This window comes from Scaptodrosophila lebanonensis, unplaced genomic scaffold (assembly GCF_003285725.1).
Source record: "Scaptodrosophila lebanonensis strain 11010-0011.00,11010-0021.00 unplaced genomic scaffold, SlebRS2 tig00001423-arrow-arrow-pilon, whole genome shotgun sequence".
In the NCBI taxonomy this organism is placed as follows: Eukaryota; Metazoa; Arthropoda; class Insecta; order Diptera; family Drosophilidae; genus Scaptodrosophila; species Scaptodrosophila lebanonensis.
In genome coordinates this window covers 966,965-993,342 of record NW_022060748.1, presented here as the reverse complement: position 1 = coordinate 993,342, position 26,378 = coordinate 966,965, and positions in this window count along the sequence as shown.

Below are 26,378 nucleotides of genomic sequence, written 5' to 3'. Positions count from 1 at the left end.
GCCGTCTACGTTCTGTGTCAAAACCGCGCCCAGCCCATACTCGCTGGCGTCAGTCTGTAGGCAGAAGCGTTGTGTGAAATCGGGGCACGCTAACACCGGCGCTTCCATGAGCTGTCTTTGGATACAATCAAATGCCTCCTGCTGCGGTGTTCCCCAACTCCACTTGTGGCCTTTCTTTAACAGCTCGGTGAGTGGGCCTACCGTTGTGGCGAAATTGGGTACAAAGCGGCGGTACCACGAGGCCATCCCGATGTACTGCCGCAGCTGTTTTAGGTTGGCCGGGGGCTTCAGCTCGTGGATGGCTGCCACCTTTTCTGGATCCGTCTGTATCCCGTCTTCTGTCACCAGGTGCCCCAGGTAGCGTATGGACCTGCGAAAAAACTCACACTTATCTTGATTTACCCGTAGGTTTACCGTTCTCAGTCTTCGAAACACCTCCCTCAGGTTACATAGGTGTTCTTCAAATGTCATCCCAACCACAACTATGTCGTCCAGATAGGCAAACGCGTGTGGAGCCATATCCGGTCCGATGACGCTATCTAGCGCCCGCTGGAAGGTGGCTGGGGCGGAGTGCAGGCCAAATGGCATCACTCGCCATTGGAAAAGGCCCCGTCCGGGCACTGTGAAAGCGGTGTATTTGCGGCTGTCGGGCTCTAGGGGATCTGCCAATAACCGTTTCGTAAGTCGATGCTGCTGATGTAATTTGCCTGTCGTAACTGTTCGAGAATATGTTGGATCCTCGGAATGGGGTATGCGTCTGGCTCCGAGCGCTCGTTCAGCTGGCGGTAGTCGATGCACATTCGCCACGCCCCATTCTTCTTGCGTACCAGGACTATGGGCGCGGTGTACGCGCTATCGGACCGCTCAATGTAGCCCTTCGCCAGCAACTCGTCAACCTCGTTGTCAATCACCGCTTGCATCGCCGGATTCCTCGGATAGAAGCGCTGTTTAATGGGCCTGTCGTCTTTCACGCGGATCGTGTGTGTCGCCACCGACGACACGCCCACAATGTTCTCAAAGCGCGGTAATTCCTCCTGAAGGAACGTGGCAGCCTGAGCAGCCTGCTCATCTGTCAGCGTAGCCGCCGATAGAGCAATTGGCTCTGTGGTCACCAATGCCGCACATCGTACTCCGCGGCGCGCCTGACGCCTTCTCCGCCGTCGTCGCTCACGCACATCACGCATCTCCAGCTTGTGGCTGCTGGCGGTGAGCGTACCATAGGCCTTCCTGATGAAATCCAGCCCTAGTGAGAGCTCGTCCTCGCAGCCCGGCAGTGTTAACAGTGGTACCGAGATGCATTTGTCGTCCACTGTTATCGCCGTCATCGTCTCCTCGCAAACAGTTTGTCGCGAGCCGTTGGCCATCGACATCGACAAGCGTCGTGCCAGCGCCGGGCTCACAAAGCTGCGAGTGGCTCCCGTATCCACCACCGCGTCGAGGGCAAGACCACCGCAATCCACACTCAACACCATCGCTCGCGAGCGTTCTGCCACTAGTTTTCCTGCGTGGGCTCGTCTATTGGCTGCGCGTGGCGAGCCCCCCTGGCGTTTCCCGCTCTGCGGCGACAGCACTCGTTCGCTCGTATGCCCAGCCTACCGCAATCCCAGCAGTATAGCTGTTGTTGGTTTGGGCAGCATTCGTTGTCGTGACCCGCCATACCACAGCGTTTGCAAGACCGCCCCTGGTGTGCCGACGAGCTCTGCATCTCGGGCCCGGTTGCTGTTGTTCGCGCGGTGCAGTCTCCGGGCATGTCTGCATCGAGCTTCAATTCCAGCATCGCTTGGACGTAGGTCGCAGTGGACTCCGACTCGCCCTGAACGCGTCGTTGCGCATTCTGTCGCCACCGCTCAACGTGAGGAGCGGCCGGGTACGCTTCTAGCAGTTCCGCGCGGAACTCTGCCCACGACTGGAATGTTTGATAACATCGGCACCAAATTATCTACCGGCTCCCCACTCACTTCCGCTTTTTCTTCTAGCCGGCGCAAGAATGCTCGTGGGTCCCCCCTGCCGTCGAAATGCACTCCCCACTGTGCCACCTCCGTGCTCAGGGCTTTCCGCTCCGCTCGTGACATTGTCGAGTGGGCCGAACCAGTCGCGGATGCGGTTGACACGGCTGGCCCGGCCGTCGAGACCATCGACGGTGTGGCGAGGGTCGTTACCACCGTCGTGGCCACGATCAGGTTCGTGGTCACGCATGGCGCCGCTGGCGCTACTGTCGTATAGGTGGTGGTGGCGGTCACGGTCACTGGTGCAGCCCCAGCTGGTGTTGTTGCCGCTAATGGCCCCGTTGATGGTGTCTCGGGATGCTCGGTCGGTGTTCTTGGCGATGCCGCAGCTTCCTTAGGCGGCAGGTGCATGCCGGGCGAACCTTCCTCTTTCTTTGGGGACCTCCAGTTGTGCCTTCGGCGGTACAGGACTCACCGGACTCACTTTATTTTGGGGTCCCTGCTCGGGCGCCACTTGTAACGTTGCTCTGGCCCGGGTATACTCGTCGGCCAGAGTCGCTGCAAAATTCTTGGTTTGGTTCCCCAGAAATAAAGCGAGCCCGCAGTTATTTCTTATTTTTTTTATTTCTCCAAATCAAATAGGAGGGTGCGCTTCAATGCCCGTTCGTTTGCCTCTCCAACAGAACTAACTCAAAACTCTCTTCAATTTACAACTACTTACACCTACTTAAAACTACTCATCGGCATCGTGACGACGCGTTGCGTAGCTGGCAGCTGTGCGTCGTTACAATACACAAATATATAATCATACATACATAATATTATATACATACATATACGTACGCACATACACCACACCTCGCATAAATTAACAAATTATACACCCACATAAACATAACTACTAACAAAACCTCGAGGCAAAACAAACAACAATAATTAAAAAAGGGCTGTTAAGCTGATTTTCAACATAAAAAACAAATATTTTGAAGTTATTTTGGTTCTTTTGTGTTGGTTTTTTTGGTAAAGATTTGTTGCATCAGCTGCATACATAGAAACATAGCTTTTGTTGTTGCTTGCGCCGCTAGCGTAGCAAAAGAATTTTGTCGCTCTCTCCTTTGTGCGCGTCTTTTTTCGGCTACACTTGTCGCTGGGCCAACGAACTTCCCCCCGCTACCCGTTTGGATTAGCGTTGCCTACAAGCGTGCTTGCGGTAATCGACGACTATTTTCTGAGTACAGCTGAGATTGCTTGCAGATTTCGTTGTTGTTTGTGCGGTCGCTTGGACTGCTACTTTGCTTGCGTGCATACTGTATTGAGTGCGTGTGTACGTAATCTGTGTGCATTTCAGTTGGTCTCTTGCTGTTTAGCGCGTTGTTATTTGCGAGGGCTGTTAGGAAAGTTCGGTGTTCATTTTCTTTGATTTGCAACTTGCTTAGAGTTTATTTTGGTTATACTCTACCATGTCGGAATCTGAGAAGCAACAAGTAGTTCTAGTTCTCTAAACTAGTACAATGCTTGCAGAAATTTGATAAGGTTAGCGCTGATATTGCTCGTATGAAAACAGCATTTCAGTTAAAGACAATTTCGTTGGAACAAACAGAACACGAGTGTCGTCTCGAGCTGTTAGAAGATTACATAAAGAAAGCTATGGCGCTTCAGGCAGATTTGGATAGTCTCAATCCAAGTAACGATAGTAGAGGGCCACTTGAGGATTTGTGCTTTTCAACTAAGGCGTTGTATGTGAAGGCAACGAAACAAAAAGTTGAAAATCAGACTTCTCATGACTGTTCTATGATGGCCAGTCAACGGTCACAGTTACCCAAAATGCGGCTGCCTACATTCAGTGGAAAGCATGCCGAATTTAAGAATTTTATGTGCTTATTTGAAAGCCTAGTCCATGACGATCCTTCGTTAACCAACGTCGAGAAGTTTAATCATTTGGTGTCGTGCTTGTCAGATGAGGCTCTAGGAGTTGTCAAACCGTTTCAGTTAAGTCAAGTCTGTGTACGACAACAAATGTTTGATATTTTTCGACACTATCTCGCAATTGTTTGACATCCCAAGTATGACCAAACCTAATTCGTCTAGTTTGCGGTCCATCATTGACACTGTTTCTGCCATTTATGCGTCTTTAACTTCGTTGGGAAGTGAAAAGGACATTTCGAATGCAATGATCATACATATGGTTATGGCCAAAGTTGATCAAGTAACCAAATCTCGTTTTGAGGAACAGCTCGATTATGACAAGTTGTCTTCTTGGGAGGACTGCGCTAAGCAGTTAAACAGGCGTTACCAATATTTAGCGGCTGAAGAGACAACTCGGGTTCCAAATAAACCGCGAGTAGAACCTGCAAGAAACAGTAAAGCTTCGTTCTCTTGCACAACGGGTCCTTCAAAGCCGATCTCGAAGTGCACATACTATAGTTCTGCGGCACACAATATTTATACTTGCCTTTCTTTCGGATCTATTCCCGTTATGCAGCCATTTGAGTTTGCTAAGACTCAAAAAATGTGCCTGAATTGTTTGAATGTGGGTCATATAGTTTCCAGCTGCGAAGCTTCCAAGTGTCGGGTGTTTTCAAAACCACACCATACAGATACTCTGTAGCTGTGCCAAATTCACCCACTCCACAAGCAGTTGCACCTCCAGAAGCGTACTTAGGTCACGTTTTAAGTGCCGATCAAGTAATTCTAGCCACAGCAGTGGTAAAAATTAAAGATAGATTCGGCCATTACCATCCTGCTCTTGTGTTACTTGATAGCGGCTCACAGTTGAACCTCATGACTGAGAACCTTGCGCAGCGCCTTCGATTAAAGCGTAAAGACACAGTTGTGAGTATTGTAATGGCAGGTGGAACCACTACTGGTAGTAGGCACAAGGTGTGCGCTGATATTCAATCTCGTTTGAATTCTCACAGCTTTGGCACTGATTTTTGGGTTCTTAAATCCATATCTACTTGTCAGCCTGGTAACTTTGTGCCCACATCGAATAGACAAAAACCCGCAAACCTTGAGTTGGCTGACCCAGAATTCTATAAGCCAGCCAAGGTTGATATTCTCCTAGGTGCTGAACTTTTTTACAAGTTGTTATGCGTTGGGCAAATCGAGCTCAGTTCTTGTCTTCCATTGTTGCAGAAGACATTTCTGGGGTGGGTTGTTGCTGGTAGATATACAGCGCAAATACCTCCTCAACAATTCGGCGTTAACGTTGCCGCTCAAGTTAGTGATTGTTCTCTCGACACATTAGTTCAACGCTTTTGGGAACTCGATCGGAGCCCAAATGAGTCGAAGGCTGTGCGCCAGACAGCTGAACAAAGGGCCTGTGAAGCTCACTTCACCAAATCAGTACAGCGCCTGTCTACAGGACGTTTTCAAGTCGAACTTCCGTTCAAATCCGATCCCGCTGTACTAGGGCTTTCCTTTCAAACTGCTGAAAGGCGGTTCCTACAACTTGACCGTAAACTCGCAAGAGACAAAACGCGACATGACATGTACCATGACTTCATGAGAGAGTATCGTGATCTTGGGCATATGTCTGCTCTTGAATCTCCTCCTCCAGGACAGCATTACTATATTCCTCATCAGTGTGTCCTGAGACCTGAAAGCACCACATCCAAATTGCGTGTGGTGTTTGACGCTTCTAGTAAAACGTCAACGGCTCTATCATTAAATGACACTTTAATGGTTGGGCCGACTATTCAGAGGGAGCTTTATTCAACACTTGTAAATTTTCGGTTGAATAAATACGCAATTACTGCTGACATATCCAAGATGTACAGGCAAATAAACGTGTCTGAAAAAGACAAAAATTACCAGCTCATTCTCTGGCGAGAAAGCGCCTCTCATGAGCTGCAGTCCTTTAAGTTGAACACTGTCACATACGGGACTGCATCAGCGCCATTTTTAGCTGTGCGCTCGTTGTTTGAATTGGCAAATATTTATGCTCGATGTCACCATGTCGCGTTAAATGTCATTAAAAAATGTTTTTATGTTGACGACATGCTGGCTCCTCATGATGATGTATTTCGTTTCATCTGCATAAGGATAGCTTTACTTCGTTGAAGCCGACAAAGCGGAATATATTATCTCGTTTGTCTGAGCAACTTGGACCTTTGTGCCCCATCGTCACAGCGGCCAAAACTCTGTGGCAAGAGCTGTGGCGATTTAAGATGTTAGTTGGGCTGCTAAAGCAACAGATTTGGGTGATAAATACTCGTAGATCTTGCTCAGCAGTTTTACATAACTGGATTCGATGCAAGCCCAAGTTAGTTGAGCAAATAATGAGAAATTTGCCAGGTGATTGCCTTCGAGAAGGTCGACCTTTCAGGGTTTGTGGACTCGAACTTTGCGGCTCATTCCATGGTAGCTATCGCATACGCGGAAGACCGCCCGTTACAAATTACGTAGCGGTATTCGTTTGTTTTGCCTCGAAGGCCGTTCACCTCGAACTGGTAGCTAATTTATTCACTGATACTGTCCTTAACGTCTTTACAAGGTTCATCGGGAAGCGCGGCCTGCCGGAAATGGTCTTTTGCAACAACGTGACGAACTTCGCGGGAACAAGCGGCTTGCTGAGGTACTTGCCGTCGGCTTTCGAGCGGTGAAAGGACGCCCTGACGGACTCTGCGGCAGAGCGACGAATCGATTGGTTCATTCTTCCCCGACCTCCTCACGTAGGAGGATTGTTGGAGGCAGCGGCACTGCTAGGCGACCAGTCCACGATGTTGGCGGTGCTCCCTGTGGATTTGAAAGACCGGGAGTCCTTCAAAGGGGCCAGAATGTTGGAGAACCCTACTTAGCTTCTGAGTCTTTCTTTTCTTTACCCAAAGGGTAAAACGCTACACTAGTTTTGTGCGAATGTATGTAACAGGGAGAAGGAGGCGTGGCAGACCCCACAAAGTATATATATTCTTGATCAGGTTGACAAGCCGACTCGATATAGCCATGTCCGTCTGTCCGTCTGTATGAGTGCAAGGATACAAGGTACAAGAGCTAGAATGACCAAACTTGGTGTCCTGGTTCCCCTGAGCCCTAGGCAGGTCAAGTTTGTTTTTTTATTTTGATACACCCCCCCCCCCCCCACTCCTCCGAAATTCCGGTATTTTTATAAAAGTAATTCTTGGAATTTTGCGCTGCCTGCAGCTCTGCCGGCAGCTGTTTTTGTTTTTGCTGCTTTTGTTCAACTTTGTGCTGCATACATACACGAGTATAAACACGCATAGGCACGTGATGTAAATGTATGCTGTTCAAACTGAACATAAAGATGTCTTCTACTTTAATTAAATTAATTCATTCATTTTTTTAAATAATTCAATTTAAAAAAAATTTTGTTTTCATTTTTTTTTTTTTTTTGTGGAGAGTACACGCTATTTTACTGTCGGGCTTGCTCGACTGTACTGTTCTCTCTTGTTTCTTTTGGGCAACGCCGGCTGCCTCATCGGGTGTGTAGTTCCAACCATATGCCCGCGTGAGTCGAACAATAACCGATAACACGGTTTCTCCATCGATTACAAACAAAACGCCATCACTACAATTAATTCGACGCGCAATATACAAATCATATTTCAAAAGTAAACAAACCCAAAATAACTAGCATAAAACAACGCAATACGGGAAAAGTAAACGTATCAACACGGATACGGACGTCAAAAGAAAAGGAACTACATATGCATGTGCAGACGGACAGGAATGGGGCATCGGACAACTATATGGGATGCAGCTGTTGATATCCTAGACGTACACACCCTGTCTGTATCCAAAGGCAAGATTTCTTTTGGATACCCAATATTTAAGCCGTGTTTGGACTATTCCATGCCTCATGTGAGCCTCCCGCCCCTACTGATTCTGTATAAGAGTGTCATTACGAAGTGGAAGAGAAAATTCTGATTTATAAATGCTTAATAAATAGTACCAGCGCATAAATAAGGAAAAGGCGATAATTGACACAGGCTGGCAGTGGATTAAGGCGAACTACTATGGCAAGCAGGAGTAGAGCTGGACGTTCACTCGGCAGCACGGAGACGAGGGGGCCTATATCCCGTCGCATTACTCCTAACATTTTTGAAAAGAAGGAGGGTGCAGATACAGGTCGGATGTCTGAGGCAAAAGCGGGAAAAAGTGACGCGCCGACAAAAAGCGCGGCAAAGCTCAAAACGGTAAATCACAACATTTCGGAGGAAGTCAAGCAGAAAGATAAAGAGGAAGACTCAAGTAAGTCAGATAATTCGGAGACAAATGGTTTAAAGGAAAAAGAAGAAGAAGTAGAAAAAAAAGCGTGAGTAATAACAAGTATTGGAATAACTTTCATTATAAAGAGGCTCATAAAGGCCCTTATGTGGTTTATGTTGACAAGGCTTGTGAAAATGGGTTGAGAAAAGCCATAAATCAATTTGAACTCACGGAACTGCTATGTTCCAAGAAGATTGAAGGTATCGACGAGGTAATAAAAATAGGGCAAAATTATTTGCCATTCGGCTGAAAGTGCGAATGAGCTGGCGTCATTGCAAGTGCTTGCAGACCGTGGTTTTGTGCCTAAAATATTTAGGCATTTCATAGCCAAGGCAGGAATTTTGTTTAATATTCCTACGCATATGTCCAACGAGCTACTGATGGAGCTCTTGTCAGCCGATATTCCAATACCGCAGGTGGAAAGAATTTTCAAAAGAGACTCGAATTCAAAGGATCTTGTCCGCACTATGAGAGTCAAAGTTTGGTTTAAGGGACACCAGCTTCCCAAAGAAATTAAATTTCTTTACACAAAGGTGGAGGTGCACCCTTGTATTGAGTTTCGGCAATGCTTCCGTTGCCAGCGCTTCCGCCATATGGCCAAGCATTGCAAGGGACCCGCGCGGTGCTTTAAATGCGACATGGAGCATTTGCCAGCCATTGCATGCGCATGTTCAGCCATTGCTTTCGCAAATGGTAAAGGGGAGCACATGGCTACAGCTCCACAGTGCCCAGCAAGGCAAAAGGCGTATGCAATACAAAAATGTATGGCGGTAGAAAATCTCTCCAAGCAGGAGATTAGAAAAAAATTTCCATCCCTATTCGAGAGAGGGGTTCCAGACTTGGCAAATTTGAGGGAGTTCCCACATTTAAAGAAGCAAGCCGGCAAGTCGGGCCCCCGCGTGCATAATAATTCAGATGTGGCAAGAGAGGTGCATGCCATATCGCCTTTCGCCGAAGGAATGGAGGGGGGAACGCCTCAAAACAGTCCAAGCAGAATACAAATCCGGTTAGAAATGTCAATCGCAATTCGGTCATAGACTCATTGGTCTCAAACGAATCCTTGCTGCAGGAAAAGTTTGATTGGCTTGGGAAAAAGATTCTGGGCTCCTTAACGGATCAGAATAACAATAATGGAGCTGGCCCGCCAAGAATATTCTGGGAAGAAATAAGGGACTTTATAAACGCCACGAACGCAGAGCTAGACGGCAATTTGATCAGAAACGCGTCGGCTCTGGCAAATAATAATTAATATGAAGCTACAGTATAACATTCAAAGTTTGACTTACAACAACAACAAACAGCTTTTAAATATGTTCCTTATAAATGATAACATCGACGTAGCAATTCTTGCACCAATCTGGGTGAGAGATAATTCTGAATGCAGCATTCCGGACTTCAATTTCTACGGAAAACCAAGGGAGGATGGATATGGTGGAGTAGGAATCTATATCAGGAAAAACATAAAATTCAAAATTCTTAAAATACAAAACTGCCTGCAGTGTATAGGAATACAAACACTCAACCTACAAAAGAACATAAACCTATTTGGCATATATGCAGCTCCTTCGACACCAATCTCCAACATAAACAAGGGAGAACGCTACAGTCGAGCAAGCCCGACAGTAACATACCCTGTACTCTCCACAAAAAGGAAATTAAAAAAAAAAAATTTAAAAAAAAATTAAATTATTAAAAAAATGAATGAATGAATTAATTAAAATTAATTAATTAAATTAAATTAGAATACATTTTTATGTTCAGTTTTAACAGCATACAATTACATCACGTACCTATGCGTGTTTATATGCGTGTATGTATGCAGCACAAAGTTGAACCAAAGCAGCAACAACAACAACAGCTGCGGGCAGCGCTGCCGACAGAGCTGCAGGCAGCGCATGAGCAGCGATTTTACTTATGGCTATAATTTTCTTCAGAATTGACCTATCATGATTCCGAGAATTACGGAAGTTATAAGAAAAAACACAATTGCTGGGGGAGTGGGGGTGTATCAGAAAAAATAAAAAAAACTCGATCTGCCTAGGGCTTATAGGAACCTTGACAACAATTTTGGTTATCCTAGCTCTTGTACTTACTGAGATCCTTGCGCTCATACAGACAGACGGACAGACGAACAGACAGACAGACGGACATGGCTATATCGACTCGTCTTGTCTCCTGATCAAAAATATATATACTTTGTGGGGTCTGCCACGCCTCTTTCTGCCTGTGACATACATTCGCACAAAACTAGTATACCCTTTCACCCTTTGGGTACAGGGTATAAAAATGGAGTTAAGGACATTTTCGCATTCGCGGCCTCTCTAAACAAGGCATCCCTAATTAGCGGAGACTTCAACGCAAAATCTACCACATAGGGTAGTCTTACTAGTGACATAGCATAGCATTATATGCCTAAACAATGGCTCTCCAACTTTTTCTCGTGGTCCAGGTAACGTGTCAGTCTTGGATCTGACCTTCTGCAACTTCAGAAGCCAGGAAGTAAGATGGCAGGCTTTAAGCTGCAAAATATCCAATAGTAAACATCTGCCGGTCATGATCCAGCTGGACCCATTAACCACATCAACTAATCACAAAAAAGTACTGCACAATAGAATCGTAAGGGTATTCTCTAACAGTGAGTTCACAGATCTGGACACACTTAACGGCAATGTTCGCTCAATTATCAAAGTGAACACCGTTACAATACACAGTGACAACAAATACGTGCCAAAGAAGTGGTGGGATGAAGATGCAAACAGGCTGTTCCGCCTTAGAAATGCGAGCAGAAAGAAATTTTACTTTTTCAAAAAATTATTAGATTAGGAAAAATTAATGGAGGCGGAAACAAAACTGAAAAGCCACATTAAGAACTGCCGTAGACTAAATTTTACCAATTTCTTGGGTGATATTACGTCAACGCAGTCATTGTGGAGTGGTGCAAGCATCTAAAGTTTTACAAACAAATAAAAAAGACAGCTAATACATTTGATAAATCCTGTGGTCATTCCGCCGAACTAATAGCTATTGATAAGGCACTAGATTACGCTATTTTACTGGGTATACCACGGGTGGCAACAAACAAATAGTAGAGGCAGTGTTCACTTGCTATCTAAGCCATATAAAAACAATTATATAGCTTACAATATAAAGAATAAAATGGATAATGGCGGTAGAAGTACACTCTATTCCGGATCATGTAGGGATAGAACAAAACAGCATAGTGGATTTGAGAGCAAAAAAAGCACCAACAGAAGGTACGTTCATGACGGTGAAATGGAGCCTAAAGGCCGCAATGTGTACTGGTCACTGGTTAACTTTACAAAAGAAATTAATGTAAAACTTCAAAGACAAGCAAATACCAAAAACAAGTAAAAAAGCTAAAGTCGGGTGTCCCGACTTTGAAATACTCTGTACATATGTTTAGAATAATTATAGAAATTTAAAAAAAAAGTAAGAATTAAAAAAAAAATTTTTTATCGGTTTTACCTCTTTTGGTATTTGAACTCACTTAAAGGGTGTATAATTCACATATACAAAGCAATTGCGTCTATGTGAGTGTATGTAAGTTAACCCACAACGCTCAGCCCCCCAACCAGCAAATGCTTGAGCAAATTCACCGCCAGGCATTTGCACCCAAGTAGCTAACCCAGCATTCCCATGGGCAGCAGCTTGGTCAACGACATCCGCCGCGGTAATGTGACACGCTGCACGAGGCGCAAGCTCAGCACATCGGCGGCCGCATTTGGGCTCTAGCTTGTAAGATTTATATTTTGTAATTTAGTTCTGAATAATCGATTTGGACTGCCGCATCACTGCGCAGTAATAAACTCCAAAATAAACTCACTCCGTGTTTTAATGCTGCGTCCTTCGACCAGCGACGATTTTAATCATAACGTACGGAGTGACTAATTAACTGGCGCCCAACGGAGAAGTACTCACTCGCGTTTTAAAATTAAATTAATAAATACACCGTCGTGCCAACGCCGCGGTTGAAATATCAAGTGTTCAAATTGATATGAAATTAAAACAAAACATCATCGTGCCAATGCTACGAATGAATCACCAATTGTTTAAATTAACAAGAAATTAAAACAAAAGATATCGTTGTATTGAATTGTTTGAATTAATAATAATTAAAAGTAAAACTTCAAAATTTGTGAAAGTGACAAAAGTTTCATACTATTGAAAAAAATAATAAAAAAAAAACACAAAAAACTCACGAAACAGTCTTTAAATTGTGCTCAAAATAAAAATAGTTTTGTGGAATAGTTTCGCCTTGGAATAGGATGGATTTAATAGTAGTAGAATTAAGTGAAAATTGTAATAAAAATCTAATACAGTTAAGAAAAATTTTTATATCCTAAAACCTTAAGGTGAAATAATATTTCGTGTTTGTGTGTTAATAGCTATTTATGTGAAAAAAATAACTTAATTAAATGTAAAAGTGAGTAGTGAGACCAAAGGCGATTACATAAAATATCGTAAAAATATAAATTACTACGTCAAGACTGCCTTTGAAAGGGAATTTTTAAATTCCCGACAAAGGACGGTATAACACACCCAATCCTGCGAATCCTTTAAAAAAAAAAAGAAGGACCCTCCAGGGTAGAAGGGTTAAACCAGCTGCTGGTTTTCAAAAGAGAATACGTAAATAAATAAACAATTTTTTTCTTTTATTTCCTCTTTCCCTTTCTGCATAAATATAAATCCTTAAATCATATAAAAAAATCCCTTAATGGTTCGCACTGGTGAAATATATTTTATACCTTTTTAATTGATTTTGAAGAGGGTAGGATTTAGAATTTGAGCGAATGAATAACACACAGACTTATACCAAAGGTTTAAAATTAGTAAATAAATACAATAAGCAGAATAAGAGAGCATGTTAGTGTGTTGCTACTCTTAAATTGACCTTTTTTCTCTCGGCTACGTAAACGGCCCATTATAGTTAATGAAACAAATTAATAGAACTTGTGAGCAGGGTTGTGCTGAGTGAGGTGAAATTCTTGCCTTATTATATAAAATAAGTACATTTTCTTGCCAGAAGGGGCTGCTGGTTGTTGATGACTGGCGATAGCTCAGACGAGTTTAGTAACGTATCCGTGCGGTCAGAAACTTACGACAGCGACGATAGTGTACTGCAGGGGTTGATCGAGGGCGTAAGTAATTGCCAAATCGACCGAGCAGAAAGGAAAATGAACGCTGAGGAATTAAGGGTCATTATCGATGCGGCGGTAACCTCCGCTTTGGCAGCACAGGCAGCTCTGTATGATCAGAGAACAGAAACCCTTAAGGGTGACTTCAACCGCAAAATTAGCGAACTCTCGCAGCGCATACAAACTGTACAACGAAATCTAACGGATGTGCTTTTCGCAGCCCATCCACCCGATTTGCCTTCAGCTTTGGCATTGGCCCAGGAGTTGGAGGCGAATCACGAAAGGTATGCCTTTGCTGCAAATTACGCCAGGAGCTTAGAGGGAAAATCTCTAAGTGTGGAGCTGCGACCACACGGTAGACAACAGATGAGGCAGCAAGGGCTAAAAGGCGGGTCTCAGACTGGCCAAGGAAAAAGTCCATTCTTTAGCCGACAGCAGCAGCCGGATCAAACACAAAATGAACAGACCCAGGGGGATTTTGGCAAGCCCATGGACGTAGACCCCTCTTCGTCGAAATTTCGACATTTTACTGCTTCACGGCAGAACCAGAACTCAGGGAGGCACTACGGGGGTTTCCAGCAAGGCAAAAAACCTAACCAATCTGAGCGAATGACCGGCCAAAGAAGGCAAAGGGTCAATCACATTGCGCAGGGGAATGACCGAGAGTGTGTAACTTACAATTCGGCCGCACTCGACTCGGTATCCCAAATTGCCGATGAAATCGGGGCCGATTGCGAATTCGCGAATTTTTTAGAGGAAGCTCCCTGCTGACTTCGTGACCATGGAAATACGGAACCTTCTAGCGAACGGTATAATCCGAAAATCCATGTCACCGTACAACAACCCAATCTGGGTTGTTGACAAAAAAGGCACCGACGAGTTGGGCAACAAAAAGAAACGTCTGGTAATCGACTTTCGCAAGCTCAATGAGAAGACGGTGGCAGATACTTACCCGATGCTAAATATTTCAATGATATTGGCTAATTTGGGTAAAGCCAAATACTTTACAACATTAGACCTAAAATATGCTTACCACCAGATCACGCTGGCTGAACGTGATCGTGAGAAAACTTCCTTCTCGGTAAATGGGGGGAAGTATGAATTTTGCCGACTTCCGTTTGGTCTAAAGAATGCGGGCAGTATTTTTCAAAGGGCCATCGATGACGTTTTGCGCGAGCAGATCGGCAAGACTTGCTACGTCTACGTCGATGATGTTATAGTTTTTTCTGAAAATGAGGCAGATCACCTTAAACACGTTGACTGGGTCCTAAAAAGTTTATATGATGCAAACATGAGAGTTGCTCAAGAAAAATCGCATTTTTTTCAAAAAAAGCGTCGAGTATCTCGGTTTCATTGTAACCAGCGAACTACTATAGGTGCTTTATAAAAGATTTTGCTTCAATTGCAAGGCCCCTCTCAAGCATTCTTAAGGGAGAAAATGGGTCAGTCAGCAAGCACAAGTCAAGAAAAGTTCTTATTGAGTTTGACGAAACCCAGCGCTATGGGTTTGAAAAATTGAGAAACATTTTCGCATCTGAGGATGTTATGCTAATCTACCCTGATTATAAAAAACCGTTTGATCTAACGACCGACGCTTCAGGTCATGGCATAGGGGCAGTTATTTCCCAAGGTGGTCGTCCGCTTTTTGCTCTAGTATGGGCTCTGGGAAAACTTCGTCATTACCTCTACGGAGTTAAAGATATAAATATTTTTACCGACCACCAACCGCTGACGTTTGCCGTTTCGGAGCAAAACCCTAACACGAAAATTAAGCGTTGGAAGGCACGCAAGGTATTCTATAAACCAGGCAAAGAGAATTATGTTGCCGACGCCTTGTTGCGACAGAATGTCAATGCATTGGAAGACCAATACCCTGAATCAGACGCAGCCACTATGCACAGTGAGCTGTCGTTGACTTACACGGTCGGTAAATTGCTTCAGGAATCAGATTGTCTTAGAGGAGGCGCGCCTCCCACTAAAGCGAAATTTTATTTTGTTTGGCGAAAAAACTCGCCACATGATAGATTTCACGGACAAAGAAAATCTGTTCGAGCAAGTGAAAGAAGTGGTTAACACAGGCGTGGTAAATGCAATATACTGCGACCTGCCCACATTAGCATACATTCAGAACGACTTGGTTCGGAATTTTCCGGCCACGAAATTCCAAAATACACATTTTCGGCGTATTCACATAAGGCAACTTGGACTATTTGGTGTTCCTAGGTCTTATAGTCTCCAAAATATAGGCTATTATACTAATGGAAAATCGGGAAAACCCCCATAGGGGGGAAGTGGGGGGAAAATCAAAAAAATAAAAACTTGCATAGCGTACACACATAACGCATCTTTCTGCAAAGTTTGGTGTCTCTATCTCTTATAGTCTCTGAGATCCAGGTGTTCATACGGACGGACAGACAGTGCTAGATCGACTCGTCTCGTCATGCTGATCAAGAATATATATACTTTGTGGGGTCTGCTACGCCTCCTTCTGCCTGTTACATTTTCAGCTCCCGCAAACCTAATATACTCGTGTACATTTTATGTACAGAGTATAAAAACAAGAGAGAACGCTACAGTCGAGCAAGCCCGACAGTGAAATACCCTGTACCCAGACCAGACCTTGCATACTTAACTAAAAAAAAAACAAGTTAAAAACTTAAGTCGGGTGTCCCGACTTTGAAATACTCTGTACATAAGTTTAGAATAATTATAGAAATTAAAAAAGTAAGAGAATTAAAAAAAAAAAAAAATTGATCGATTTTACCTCTTTTGGTATTCGAACTCACGTAAAGGGTGTATAATTGCACATATACAAAGCAATTGCGTCTATGTGAGTGGATGTATGTTTATGCGCGTCTATTCGTGTCTGTGTAAGAATTTTCGCAGTCAACCGAACAGTAACATCAACAACAGCCGCGGGCAGCGCTTGGGCAGCGCTTGAGCAGCGTCATGGTAACTATATACCGTATTAAACACTTTTGCAACGGGTCTGTTCTCTAAAATATTTGAAAATGCCCAATCAATATGTGTGTTATAAGTAGTGGTAGGTGAATTCAAATCTAGTAAAGAACTGAATTGCTTCCTTAACAAGAATTGATATGTCCTGTAATCATGAGATCTAGAAAGGCACATATTAAAATCTCCTAAAACTACAGACTTGCTATTCAAAAATGCGTGCTCTTGAAATAAGCTCTAAAATTCTCTTGAAATTTTACGCAATGGGTAAGACGGAGATTTATATACTACTAAGAATCCGATAGACTTATATTTAAACACGGCATACTCGAAAACATCCGAGTCGGAAACATGTCTGCCACTAGAGAAAAGTGTAGCATCATCGAATATTTCATTTTTAATAAAAATAAGGATGCTTCTTTTCGACCGCGCTCTATTCGATTGCTGTTCGACATCTAAACGTACTCCTATAGTAAAACCAGGTATATCATATACTTCATTGGTGTACTTTGAAGTCTCAACAAAACATAAAATTGAAGACCGGACGAATGTCTTCAATATGACAGTGTATATTTGTTGTGAAAAAAGACATTTAAGTCAGAACTGTTGATTAAATAATCAAAGTTTATGTGAAGTAACTTGACAGAGCGCAAATTGTCTAGCTCTTTCTCAACCTTCGAGTGGGGAGCAACAAAATTCCCAACTATATAAAGGCCAGATGCACTCGTTGCTCTACTACAAGCTACATATAATGAATCGCGTTTCATGTTGAGGCAAGTGTGAACCACCACTTTGCTATATGTAGCAATGGGGGTCCAAGAAGGTTCATCACGGTGAGTACATCTTTATCGAGCACTACACTATCTTCGAAGAATTTAATCCATAAAAGATTTGGATTATTGAGCGAACTGAAGCATATCTCCATTAAAATACCTGTTGCTCCATTTACTAATCCATCTTCTGGCAGTGGTTTTCAAAATTAATGAGCTTCATAAACCTTGAGAATGAGAAGTCTTGAAATTTTTCACAAACTCAAGGTAATTATTCCTAGTTTCCATGTTTAAATGTATAGCCTTAATGGAATCCCTAGCATGAGATATAAATTGCTCAGTTGGAATTGAGTTTAATTTTTCTGTATTATACCTATCGACTTCAGTGTTTCTAGTAAATAGATGAATAACATAATCCGAAACTTGACGACTATCGACAATTCTGCTTTTGAGCAGCCTAATATCAGCAGGAGTCATTTTGGCATTGCCATATTGTTCAAGGCTACAGCAAAGGACTGGTCTTCTCAATAAGTTCAAAGAACTTGAAGCACCCCCATAGAGCAGACCCAACTATGGCACTATATGGAATATGAGATTCTGAAGTGGATTGAAATATCTATCTATCGCCTACTGGACGTAGCTGTCGCAGATCTCCAAAAACGATAACAGAAATACCTCCGGATGGAGTTTCTTTGTTTTTAAAAATTTGCTTGAAGCGAAAGTCTAAATAGGAGAACATTTTGCCACCGGCCATAGAAATCTCGTCAATAGTAAGAACTCTAAGATCCGATAAATTAGATCGGAGTGAATTTAGCAAATCTGCTCCCAACTGGGAGTGCAAACATTGAGTGCAAAGTTGCACCGCCAATTCCAAAAGCAGCTTTTCCTGTCGGAGCACACAAAACAATTTTGGCAGAAGTTGGATTACATCCAGGAATGCTATTATATAGCGAAGTTAAAGAATGAAAAAGTGCTGATATAAGCCTGCCCTTGCCAATCCCCGCTCCCCCACCAACGAACTCATATAACACAGTTTTTGATTTTGCGTTATGCAAAACATGTGTTAGAAATAATTTCTGCTTTAAATTTAAAGATCGTATTAAATTTGCAACATTTTCAGGGGATATAACTGGTGGGAGTTTAATTACCCTTAAAACTCCATCGGACGCATCTGGGACTTCTTCATTGGCATTTATATTCAAAACGTTTATTTGAGAGCTAATTTCGGGAAAAGCTAAGACCCTAAATTCCTCATCTAATACGACCTGATTATCTAAATTCTCTTCATTTGTATCTGATTCAATTTCTAAGACGCTGTTAAGTGCAGACTCTAATTCGTTATCATCGATAACATTATATTTTCTAAGGTTCGTATCAATTTGTTCCCTGTTACTATCACAAAACTCTTCACAATCTAAATCTATTAACTATACCTTCTCATCCCTCCAAGGGTAGTATAACATTTTTAATTCTCTAAAGTAACCCTGCCTATCATTATTAATATTAAATCTCCACCTTATTATAGATGGATTTTTATTTTTCCTAATAAACCCACTACCATCGCGAAGAACAAATACGGTGTTATCTAAAATGTCACCGTCTTCTTCTTCGTTGTCAATAATATGACGAGTCGCATTTCGGCTTTTACTAAACTTATAGCTGGCGGCAAAATCGGCCAAGCACAAGCCCTCGAGACAATTTGGATGCTGAACATAATGGTCAAGCAATCCGACCACGAAAATATCGGTTGAATTTTCAGGTAAATTTTGAAGCTGTTATTTAGGCTAAATGCTAAAGCATTCTGACACGACGCTGTGGCAACGAAGTATTTATATATATTTCGGCGTTACTTGTCTCCGATAGTCGCATACCCATACAGCAGTAAACAGCTTCTTGAGCAGAAATTTCAGTACCACAAATAAATTTGTGACCTATAAGCTGTAGCTTTTGCTTAATGCTGAAATTGCCCCTATTAATTTCTGCAACAGCATCACGCATCAATTTGGAAATACCCCTTTGCGATTTGTTTCTGTAATTAATAACATAGTTACATATTGGCTCTTTGGGTAAAAAGAAGGTGTTTGTTGTAAGCATTCAGCTTAATTGCTTCAAAAGTTCTTTTAAGGAATGTTGGGGGTTTCTTTAAGCTAGACCTAATGGCATATTTATACTGCTCATAGCTAAGATAAATTTGATCGTGAGATAGGAAATGGTCAAATATATTTAAGCGCTCAATACTATCACGATCAAACGAAAAATTTAAAATGGTTTGTATTTTTGCAAAATTAGTGCGATGAACAGAAATATCTTGAGCGTCTTCTGGCAATGGTAATAATATTTCCGTTTGGGGCATAGGAGGATATGGAATACCGAAGCGACAGATTTGATTCCCCCTTATTTCTCGCTTGCATGAGTTAGAATGGTCGTGCTTCTGGTATTCAATGTACTGAGCTAACTCAGCACACGAAACATTTGTGCTTACAAATTGGTCATTAAAATTTATTACTGGAGGAAAAGACGTATCGTTAGTTAAATCGATGATAGGAGCATCTTTCAACCAAAACATGCCATGTATATGAGGTGAACCTCTGTGCTGAAATTCAACTTTAACATTATTTAACAGCATTATGCCTACCAAAAACTCCGCCTTCCTTCTTCATTAATTTAAAAACCTGACTAATACGGTAATCAAAATATCTTGCGCAAGTAACGGGATCTGCTCTTATGAAACGTGCCTTTTCTTCATAAGATAAAGTCGATGCTACTTCTTTTGAAATTTAAGACCTATCTATATTTTTCTTAAGTAAAACTAACAACTCTGACCACCTTGTCTCAGCAGCCGACAACGTTATAAAAAAAAGTAGGGAGCCCAAACTGGCGTATCATGGCCATGGCTTTCTTTTTTTCAGATTCCCAATGAGCAGGAGATGTGCGAATGCCTTTTAATACCCTATAACCTTCATCGTGATTTATTAATTGATTCATATGGCTTTCACAGAGTGCATTAGCAGCGTATAGACGTATTATTACGTATATGAATCAAGCTTCTTGTAATTTTAGAACAACTTATCAGTTGTACAACCTCTCCTATCAACATTTCTAAGCTCAGATCTAACAACTGTTGCAAAACTTTGTGAAGTTGTTCTTTTCTTGCCAGCAAATATGGTTGGAAATGACAGTTCCTCTGAATCAGAGTCTGCAACCATATCAAGGGGCCTTTGGCCTTCACCAGGAGCAATTCTGATACGCACAGGGATATTGTGTCGTAATAAACTACTCATTGAAGTATCCTGGCTAGATGTAAAAACAACAAAAACCAGATAGCGTGAGCCGACGGTGTCACAGCGGAGGTCGGGACCCTTTGATACCCTAGCTCTTTCGGGGTGGGGTGGGTTTGCTGTGTCCTGAAGACTCTAAGTACATAAATTAAATTATTATAGAGTCCCTGCTGAAACTAAATTTTGGAAGGCCTACTTCCAACAAAACAACTAAAACAAATCAAAGGCCAATTAAATGGGAGAGGGAAACTGACGGTACAGGTGATAGCTTCTTGCATCAGAAAATATGTCTAGCTATTTTGCGAGATCATGAGATGGAAGTCGATGCTCGCGTTCTATACCCACCCAACCATGGAGCTCCATTACGAGTATTGTTTATGGAGTTCCCCTATAGTATATGTTCTAGCTAGTTTTACGTCACCATGTCACCAGAAAATAAAACTTTACTAATTCATTTTAAACAAAATTTAATAATACGCATGATTAATTATAAAGATATACATTGGCGAGCAAACAAATTATAAATCTATTAGCAGGATAAATTCATATGACAATGCAAACATAATCGGTATAATTCATTGAAGAAAACTTAATTAGTATGAGTAAAAAAAATAAAATTTAAACCAAGTAGTTATTTATATATATAATTCAAAGAACATAGGCTTAATATTTTATAGTCTAAAAAAATTGGAAAAAATTTATTGGGAAATCAGAAAGTGTGTGTGCATATACGCTTAATGTTATTTATTTTCAGGTTATTCTTTATGCGTTAAAGTAATGTCGATTCAAAATTTAGCTACCCGAATCAGCAGTAGTTTATTTAAAGGCAAGTAAATGAAAAGAAACAAAACTAAACTAAAAGCTCACATGAGTGATAGTGAGGTAGGGCAGTACCGCGATCAGCGCATTCAAGGTGCATTGACCTTGGCTTGTTGAAGTTTACTGATATATGGCGCTCTCAAAGGCATGTTAGTATAAGAGAAATTATTAGTAGTAGCCGAAATTAAATTGACACCCAAGTCGAGCCATAGCAAAAGCTCAATATATAGGCTCACGTAAATATGTCAATTTAACCTTGACTTACAAACAAGATAAGAAGCGATAGCAAGACGGAATATAAACTTACATACAGACTCCAGCGATGAAGGGCCCTCCAGCAATGGTGTTGTTGTTGTTGGGAATATGTGCTAGATGTAAGTGAATGCTATATATATATTTATATACATATACTATATATGGATAGTCATATATGTATATGCATTTCAGTTAAATGCTTAAATCACTTCATTTTATTTTTTCTTTGATATTCAGCTTTGACTCACTTAAATACATTACTTGAATGTATTTCTTTGGGTTTATATAGAAGTAGTAATGCTGACTTTGATTCACTTTACACATGTCTTTTGGAGAGTTTGGGTTTTGCCATTATAAGTATTCTGGTTTAAATTTTTTCTTTTCTTTAGGTTTAAACACTGATCTGGGCAGGGGCCATTAAAAAAAACAAAAAAAAACTAATGCAGTCGCTCCATTAATCATTTTTGAAGACGACGAAAAAAATATAACAACAAAACTTGTACATATGTACTTATATATGTACCGTGGGATGCACTATTCACACATTTTCTGATCTTTCACATTTTCTGATTTTTTTTTTTTATTATTATTATTTTATTTTTTTTTTTTTTTGGGTTTTTTTTCCAATTTTATATAGTATTTTCATAAATACTGGTAGCACTTTTTCTGGGTAAGAAAACTTAAGCACTGTAGAAGCTCGATTCTGGGCTCTTTTGAAGGGGCACTAGCACATGGCGTGGAAAGGGCGGTAGCTCAATTTTTCTCTTTGCACATATCCGCAATGGACGAGGCCGTGGGCGTATCGCGTGGGCGATTAGGCGAAACTGACTGGATAGCGCGGCGACCATGAGAGCAAGCTTTGAGAAATGCTATGGATTCTCGCGCTCTCTCTTCAAGCAGGGGGCTCGGCTTGGAGACCGGCTGGATCTCTTCGAAACGGGCGGCACCTCAGCAGAATCTCATCATGGAAACGACGTCTTTGGGGTGGGAAATAATAATGTCTCCGCGGCTCTACAACTTCGCTGCACTTTATGCCGAATAGATAGGCCAACTGCTTCGCATCTAGCCTCGGATGCGCACTGATTATGTTCAGCGCGGAACACTCACGTTGCCATTAGAAGGACCAGCCGCAGTAAAGGTTAGTTCCTTAACAATGTGGATTTTGGCTGCGAACGTGGATACGGCGTGGCGATCGGCCAGAAGTATGTCGAAAAAGAAGAGGGTGTTTGAAGCACGGGCAGGCCTTTTATAGTCTGGTTTTAGGGAAATACGTAAAGTCGGTTGCGCTTTGTATTCCAACCAAAAGCCAGACTTGTACAACCAAAAGCTTTCGGAGTACTACAGCTGACTGGGGCCTAAAGCTTTGGGACAAATATTAACCCTTTTTATCGCAAGTGCTAATTTTGTAGCACCGAGCTGCGATAAAAGTAAAAAAATCAATTTTAATACAGGCGACCATTACACCACACGATAATATGACAATCATGATTGGAAGATTAGCGAGAATCAGTTTCGGATATCTTTTGCATGATAAGTTCCAATATCTCGACCTTGAAAATCTTCTAGTTGGTAGAAGCAATTTCCAAGTTTCTTACCTATTCGGCACTTGATGAACTGTGGTCCTAACTTTGCATTGAAATTTTTCGAAAACTTACTAAGGGCAAAGTTTCTGCGGAACACTTCTTGTCCTTCTTTAAAGGAAACTAGCTTCGATCATAAATTATATTGAGCTGCATTACGTTCATAAGCCTTTTTAATATTTGCTTGAATATCTTTGCGTAGCAATGCTAAATTATCTTTTCGATCTAGTGGAACAACAGGCTCTTCTAGCAACGATAAATCCTTTAACAAGCGGTAATCCGAACCATGTGTTATCATATCCAATCCAAACAAGGCTTTATATGGCGAGCATCCCAAGGATTGATGTAAAGCAGAGCGTAATGAGCAAGAAATGGCTGTAAGGTGTTTATCCCATTCGGTTTGTACTTGTTGCAGATACGAGCGAATAGCAGCTAACAGAGAACGGTTTACTCGTTCAGCAGCATTACTTTGCGGAGAGTACAATGCTGTATAAACATGCTTTATGCCTAATTCTGTCTAGAACGCATTAAAATTGCTTTGAACTGCGTTCCATTATCGCTTACAATGCTCTTGGGCACTCCAAAACAGTGAAATATTTGCCTTAACATGAACTCTTGTATCACAGCCGAAGTAAATTTCTTTAACGGGTGTAACCAATGAAATTTACTAAAATGATCTAGAACTATTAATAGTCCAATATGACCGCTCTTACTACGTGGATATGGGCCAAGCAGGTCAATGTATAACCTTTGAAAAGGTCTACACGTTGGTGTTTGCGCACCCATAGGTGGGCGAAGAATACAATTAGGAGCTTTATTTTCCTTGCATGCGTCACAGTTACGAATGTAATTGCGCACATCTCTCGCTAAACCAGTATATAGAGCCAGTATATACCAACCAATAGAGATTTCTACGAAGCTTTTCAATAGTTTTTTGCATACCACAATGCGAAGAGACTACGCTGTCATGAGCTTGTTTAAGCACATCGGCTCTTAAACGTTCTGGAACCCACAGCTTCCACGAATTTGGTTCTTGTTCCTCTACTCCGGTAGCATGTTCAGTTCTCATGTAAATAAACTGATTTAGAATTTTAACGTCAGGAAATTTGGATTGCTGCAGAGTAAATTTTTCTTTCAGTTCCTTATAATCTGTATCAAAGAATGCATCTGATTCCAAATAAATTATAGGACCTACTGTTAATTCCGCTAACTCATCCTCACACATTCGAGACAGTGCGTCAGGAACTACGTGATCTTTCCCTTTTCTATGTGAAATTGTAAACTTGTATGGTTGTAAACGGAAAATCCAGCGGGCCAATCTACCAGAAGCATTTTGTTGGCGCATTAGCCACATAAGACTGGAATGATCTGTAACTACTTCGAATTCTTGAAGTTCTAAGTAGCACCCAAACTTTTCAATGGCTAAGATAACAGCCAGACATTCACGTTCGGTAACGCTATAATTGCGTTGTGCACGACTCAATTTTTTGGACATAAATGCAATTGGCATTTCATCACCCACGGAAGATAATTGCACTAGCACAGCGCCTATTCTGAAGTTACTTGCATCGCAATGAAGATAGAATTTCTTGGCGAAATCTGGATTTTGCAACACAGGAGCCGTAGTCAAAATGGTTTTCAAGTTATCCATGGCTTTCTGTGCTTCTTCAGTCCAGACAAACTTCTTTTTATTTGACAACATTTCGGTGATGGGGCATGTCAAGTCTGCATAATTTGCAATAAAACGACGATACCAGCCACATACGCCTAAGAATCCTCGAACCTGCTTGAGATTTCTTGGTGGCGGCCAATTCAAAATACACTCAATTTTTGCGGGATCCGTACAGATACCACCGCTGCCAATAACGTAACCTAAGTAGTTAACATTACTCACGCAAAATTGACTTTTCTCAATATTGAGAGTTAAATTTGCTTTACGAAATTGTTCTGCAAGACGAACCAACACCGAAAGGTGGGAAGAAAAGTCTTCAGAAACAATACAAACATCATCTAGATAACCAAAAACGCAATGACGAAGATCAGGGGGAATGATATCATCCATTAGACGACACATTGTAGACGGCGCATTACAAAGGCCAAAAGGCATCACTTTAAATTGGTATAAAGGCCTACCAGGAACCGTGAATGCTGTCAAGGGCCTTGAATCGTCCGTAAGCTCAATTTGCCAATATGCATCTTTTAAGTCGAGCTTAGAGATTATATTTGCTTTTGGCAAGCGAGCAAAAATACCATCGATGCTTGGTAGAGGATAAGCATCCTTTTTAGTGGCATCATTTAACTTCCTAGCATCCAAACATAGACGAACCTTGTTAGGTTTTAATACAAGCCGCATTGGCGAACTCCAAGCGCTGGAAGAAGGCTCTATAACATCCAATTCTAACATTCGATCAATTTCTGCATATAACAATTTCTCAACTGCTGGGCTAACAGGGTAAAAACGCTGTTTCACTGGACGGGCATCACCAACATCAATATGGTGTTGAATTAAACGAGTGCGACCCAAACCTTCTGAACAGTTTGGAAACAATTTTTTCACCACATCAAGTTGTTGCTTTTTACATTCGCACCTGTATCTAACAGACCGTGCTCAGTAAATTGCAAAAATGACACTTCCGCATAACAACGCATATCAATTTTGTTACTAATAACAGACGCGACTAACATTTTACATTGTTTCCTAATTTGATGGAAATAGTTTTTGATCCGTTGTGTACTTCTAGATATTACAGGATTAATATCATTGAAGATTCTATTTCTGACTTCTAAATAATTTCTCAGCCTCTCATGATATGGACGAAAACTTTGAGGGGCGACTGACACATTCTTATCCTCTTGCGGTCGTTGTATCGCTTGTACAGGAGCAAGAGAATCTGTGGTGTCCTTGTTGACATTTTCAGTTAATTGGTTGGGGGCATCCGGCTGTTTTTGGATGCACCCTGCTGGCGGTTTTCCGAACGACGACGATTGCAAGTTCGGCACTGTGGCTTATAAACGTTAAGAGCTCCACATCCGTAACAGAATATTCGGCGTTCTGCCAAGCAATTTTCCCATACATGGCCTTGCCCATCGCAATTCCAACAGGTAATGTTTACATTGCGAATAGCGGCGAGTTCATTTTCCATATTTAAATCGATGTCAGGATCAGTGTGCTCTTCTACTTCAATCTTCTCAATTGCATAACATTGACGACGCGGTATAGCTGGAGTTATTCTTTGTCTTCCCTCCGCGCGACAACTGAGTTCGGTCACCAGATTCTCGTGCATTTGTACAAGTCTACGTAGCTGACCTATGGAATGAATAGGCTGATACAGCAACTTATGGCGGATTTCTGGGAGCAAATTATTTTTAAGAATTTCAATCAATTCTTCAT